Source organism: Octopus bimaculoides, chromosome 23, assembly GCF_001194135.2.
Source record: "Octopus bimaculoides isolate UCB-OBI-ISO-001 chromosome 23, ASM119413v2, whole genome shotgun sequence".
Lineage (NCBI taxonomy): Eukaryota > Metazoa > Mollusca > Cephalopoda > Octopoda > Octopodidae > Octopus > Octopus bimaculoides.
This window is the reverse complement of record NC_069003.1, coordinates 8,588,509-8,594,807: the sequence shown is the minus strand read 5'-3', so window position 1 is coordinate 8,594,807 and position 6,299 is coordinate 8,588,509.

Genomic DNA, 6,299 nt, shown 5'->3' with positions numbered 1-6,299 from the left:
TATATATATATATATATATATATATATATATATATATATATATATATATATATATATATATATATATGTCATGTATATATACATATTGTATGCATATATTTATATATGTACGTACATACGTGAATGCGTGTGTGTGACTTTGTACTTATTTATATGGGTGTCTATTTTTTTTGTTTGTGTGTTCCAATTACTGCTTGATAACCGATACTCGTTTGTTTTCGTTCTTATGTTTTACTAGTTCGGCAAGAAGCGAAGGACTTAATAAGTACCAGGCTTTACAAAATATAAGCATTTCTTTGACTAAAATCCTTCGAGTAAAAGATGCACACACACACTCACCCAAACGCACAAGTGCATACACAGACGCGGTGCTTTGTTGAAATGATTTGGCGGGACTTGAAGAAATTCTGGCTGCTATTTTCTGCTTTGTGTGCGATAGCTTGTGGAGTATTCTCAGGTTACCTCGACATATGCAGCTTGCTTGTATGACATATATTAAGATACAATATATTTGCAAAACAGATAAGAAAATACGTGATATATTTCTCTGTCCTTCCTGTTAACGTCGCTCACGCGGTATAGTTTCATATACAGAAACAAGCTTATCACTGATATCTCATTTCCTGTTAAAGCCTCACATGTAATGATATAACGAACTGAAGACTCTTCGATTAACGAAGAGTATTCATGCAATGTATTTGTCTATATTGTCGTTATCACATATTTGTATTGGTAAAGCCATAAAGGTTTCGTTGAGCTGGTTCGCTGGCTGGTGGGATGGGTAGGTATATGGCAACATGGCTAGCTGGTTGGTTGACTGGCTTGAGTTAAGGTAGTGGAGAGGGGTCCCTAATGGGAATTTTATAATGGAGTTGTTTTTCAGGATGAAAGGGTTTCTGGCACGCGACATATTGGGGTGTCACATGAATTACAGATACAACTCATTTTTGCCACCTGAGTGAATGCGCATGGCTCAGTGGTTAGAGCGTCGATCTAATTACAATCGTGAAGATGTGATGAGTTCGATTCCCGGACCCGGCTTCGCGTTGTGTTCTTGAGCAAGACACTTTATTTCACGTTGCTCCAGTTCACTCAGCTGTAGAAATGAGTTGCAACATCACTGATGCGAAGCTGTATTGGCCCCTTTGCCTTTTCCTTTGATAACACTGGTGGCATGGAGAGGGGAGGCTGCTAAGCATGGGTGATTGCTGGTCTTCCATAAAAACAACCCTAGGTTGTGCTTTCGCCGGTGAGGCAACTTTCTACCCAGACTTGTACCCCGGAGGGGAAGCTCTTAGGTGCACCCATGATCATTCGTGACCAACAAGGTCGAGTTATGGTAGAATGACACTGTGTATGTGTGTGTCTGTGCTTGTCCCCTTAACGCTTGGCGATCGGTGTTGTTTTGTTTACTTCCCTGTAACTTAGTGGTTCGACAAAATAAACAATAAGCACCAGAATGGAAAAAATAATGACTGTAGTCGATTCGACTAACTTCTTGACGGCAGTGCCTCAGCATGGCTGCAGTCCAATGACTGCAAGAAGGAAAATATAATAAATGAATGAATAAATAATTAAATAAATAAATAAATAAATTCGCTTATTTAGTCATTCAGCAGATTCCACTGATGCTGCACTGTCAAAGAGTATCAGACGAGGAAAGGGTTAATTTCGCGTCCTCTTCAACGTTCAATTACCAATTGCAACAGGACGACATAGATAAGGAAGTTATGATGAATTGCATCACGAAAGCATGAGAAGCTTCTGTGATTTAGAGATAAGGCATGAATGTTTTCAAAATTTATCAAGTGAGAATGGGATGTGTAATTAAAACACAGAAAATAACGAATACTTCCTAAACAATTACCATCGGAGTGGCTGTGTGATAAGTAGCTTGCTTACGAACCACATGGTTCCGGGTTCAGTCCCACTGCGTGGCACCTTGGGCAAGTGTCTTCTGCTATAGCCTCAGGCCGACCAAAACCTCGTGAGTGGATTTGGTAAATGGAAACTGAAACAAGCCCCTCGTATATATATATATATATATATATATATACGTGTGTGTGTGTGTGTGTGTGTGTGTGTGTGTGTGTGTGTGTGTGCGCGCGTGCGCGTCTGTGTTTCTTCCTCTAGAATTCCTTGACAACCGATGCTGCGAAAGAGACCGATAGAATAAGTCCTGTGGTCGATTTGCTCGACTAAAGGCGGTGCTCCAGTATGACCACAATCAAATGACTGAAACAAGTAAAAGAGTATGTGCGTTTGGTGCAGACGATATCACTGTACAGAATTTCTTCTTACGTGAATGCGGCGAGCTTGGCGGAATCGTTAGCACGCCGGGCAAAGTGCTTAGCGGTATTTCGTCTGACGCTACGTTCTGAGTTCAAATTCCGCTGAGGTCGACTTGACATTTCATCCTTTCGGAGTCGATGAAATAAGTACCAGTTACGCAACGGGTTCCATGTGTTCGACTAGCCTCCTTCTCCACAAAAAATTTTCCTGGCCTTGTGCCTAGAGTAGAAACGATAATTGTTAGCACGCCGGGAAAATGCTTACCGGCATTTCGTCCGTCTTTACGTTCTGAGTTCAAATGCCACCGACGTTGACTTTGCCTTCCATCCTTTAGGGGGTTGATAAAATATGTACCAGTTGAATACTGGTGTTGATGAAATTGACTGGCCGCCTGCCCCAAAATTCCCAAAATTTTCAGGCGTTGTGCCTATACTAGAGGTGATAGTAAAACGGCAAGCTGACAGAGTCAACCTTCAAGCTATTTGCGTTGCGAGTTAAAATGCTACCTAGTTTGACATCCGGGCTCCATAAACCGAGTATCAGTTCAACCCTGGGATCAATTGAATTCCCCTAAAATCACTTGCCGTGTACCAAAATTAGAAAGGCCAATATTCCTTTCTACTCTAGGCACAAGCACAGGAACTTTTGAGGAGGGTGCCAGCTGATTAGATCGACTCCAGTCCGCGACTGGTACGTAATTTATCGACTCCGAAACGATGAAAAGCAAAGTCGACCTCGGCGGAGTTTGAACTCAGAACGTAAAGACAGACGAAATACCGATTTCTTTATTCCCCTAAATAGGCTATACGAAGAGTTTTTATAGGACATCACAAAACAAAGACAGTACAAAACGCAACAAACATAAAATCGGGGAACTAAAAATTACAAAAGCGAATGATGATAGTAGAAGAAAAATTAAAATAAAATGATAATATGCAAGAATGAAAAAATGAGGTGCAACGTCTATCTATCTATCTATCTATCTATCTATCTACCAACCTACCTATCCAGCTGTCTGTCTCTCTATCCGTCTGTCTATCTGTATGTCTATCCATCTATCTATCTCGCCATCTGTCTATCTCTATGTTCTCTATCTCTCAGTGTGACTACCTATGTATCAACCTCTCACTTCTGTATGTCTGGCCATCTATCTACCTATTCATCCATCTCTCTACCTATCTAAGCGTTTATCTATCTAACTACCTGAACGTCTAAATACATATTCATTAATATAACAATATCTCTTTAGGTCTTTATAAATATCTTTTCGCCATCTGTGTACACCGTCTAACATCGAAAACTAAAGCAACAATAACGAGGGTCTCTATTGTCTGTGAAACTCTTCTGATACGATGTGATTGTGTTAAGTAATTTCTAACACACAGCTGTAAGCCAAATACGAACTGAAACGATTCTCCAGCCTCAATGTGTTAAAGGTTTTAACAGATAAACTATTTATTGAAATCTTATCAAATATTCAATCTTTAAACTCTCCTTCCTCACGGCAAAATAATTTATTTTACATTGAGAAGTGTTCCAGCTTCTGTTTGCCAACGAAGACATTCGCCACTTTGCCGGTGCTATCATCATCATCATCATCATCATCGTCGCCATCATCATGATCATCAGTATTATTATTAATAATCTTATTATTATTATATTATTATTATTATTATTTTCAATATTCTTATTATTATTATTATATTATTATTATTATTATCTTCAATATTATTATTATTATTATTATTATTTTCATTATTATTATTTTCATATTATTATTATTTTCAATATTCTTATTATTATATTATTATTATCTTCCATATTATTATTATTATTATTATTATTTTCATTATTATTATTATTATTACTATTATTATTACTATTATTATTATTATTATTATTTATGTTAGGCAATAATAAGAACGTTCGTGAAGAGTTAGGTCATAGTTTATAAATTATTATTATTGATATTATTATGAGCATTTATTTTTTTTATTTTTTTAGATTAATTTTGCTTCCATTTCTTGCCGAGTGTCTTCCCAATACCAAGGGCAAAGAAAGTCACTGTATACATTGGTCGGCCATTGTGAATAAACAACCTGGTGTGTTTATTTTAAAGTCATGTGATAGAAAGAAATGGAAAAGAAAAAGAAAGAGACAGCGAGCTGGTAGAACCGTTACCGTAATGGACAAAATACTCAGCGGCTTTTCTTCTAACCGTACATTCTGAGTTCAAATGCCACCAAGTGTCGACTTAGCCTTTCATCCCTACGGGGTCGATAAGTACCAGTGGAATACTAGGGTCGATGTTTTCGACTAGTGTCCTCCTCCAAAACTTCAGGTCTTGTGCCTTTAGCAGAAAGGATTATTATTATTATTATTATTATTATTCCCGAGGTCGACTTTACATTTCATCTCTTCGGCGTAGATATATTAAGTACCAGTGAAAAATTGAGGTCGATGAGGTAGCTTAGTCCCCTCCCCCAAAATACCAGGCCTTGTGCCTTTAGTAGAAAGGATTATTATTAGTAGTAGTAGTGGTGGTGGCTGCAGCAGTAGTAGTAGTAGTAGTAGTACTAGTAGTGGTGGTGGTGGTGGTGGCAGCGGCTGTAGTAGTAGTAGTTATATTTTTGTATCGGTAAAACCCTTCTTAAAATCACTCGTAATTGGCTTGTCTGCTCTAGAAGATTTTTCCATGATCATTTGGTAATGGTACCAAGAGTGCAATGTTTGTTCGCCGTTATCTCTACGAATACGAACGTACCGTAATCCTGGCTGGTTCTCAATTGTGCGCATGAGAGTAATATGTAGTTTTCAAAAACAAAAATTATAAACATTCTTCGGCTTAGTAGTGACCTTCTCAACCAACACTCTATTCCACTGTTGCAGGGTTAGCATATCTCAGCGACGAGCTGAAAGGAAACATTCTGCCTTGCGCACGAAAAGAAATGTTTAAGCATTGATATGTTACCTCTAAACATGGAGATAATTGAAATCTTTACCATGAAGTGTAGCCACTCTTGAACACTCGCGGCCTGTATACCTCGTCACATACAGAAAGCAACGCTCTAGCAATCAAAACAATCAAAAAATCCGGGAATAGCTACGAAATATTTAATGAACAAAGAGGGTAGCGAAACCCTTATATTCCCAAGATGCACTCACCAATGTCAATCATGTGAAGGATTAACGGCTACCCAAATCTGTTATCAGGGTTCTGTCTCCTTCCACGATATGATGTTACTAAAAAACTTTTCAATGCAATGCACAGGAAAGCTATGAAATAAATATAACTGACACCTCTGCTATTAAAATACATGCATAAATGATGACTGCCTTATCTTGTCAGACCATAACTGATCAATATTATAGTGAAACAGCAGTATGTCATAGGATTTAAATTACAAAAGCTTGCAGAACACTTTTGCCACTCTCTCGGTCACCACACAAGGTTCCAGTGACCGGTAATATTTCTTCTGCAAATCTTATGCGAGAGTACACTCGCTCATACAAACATCCAGAAAAACGTAAGCATACACACGTGTGGTTTTGTGCTCTGACAATCACAGAGTGAGTTAAATAACTACTTGGTGTTTATAAGAATGGAGAGGTTAAAGCTAATAAAGTCAATTACGTTAACAGTTAGGCGCAGGAGTGGCTGTGTGGTAAGTAGCTTGCCTACCAACCACATGGTTCCGGGTTCATTCCTACTGCGTGGCATCTTGGGCATCTTTTATATACAAGGTTTGTAGTCAAACAGAAGTTTATCAATGGGCATTTTGATTTTTCTCTGCATGAGTATTTAACACAATGCAGTGGGAATGAACTTGGATAACTATTAACATAATTTATTTGGTCGAAATAAAGGGTTTGACCCGAGCAAAAAAAAGAGAAAAATAGCGTAATAGGTATAAAACAACATGTAGTAAACGAATATGAAAAAAATGCGCGCTCGTAAACTGCGAGAGAGGACTGACTCCCCCCTCTCTTTCTCTCTCTCTCTCACT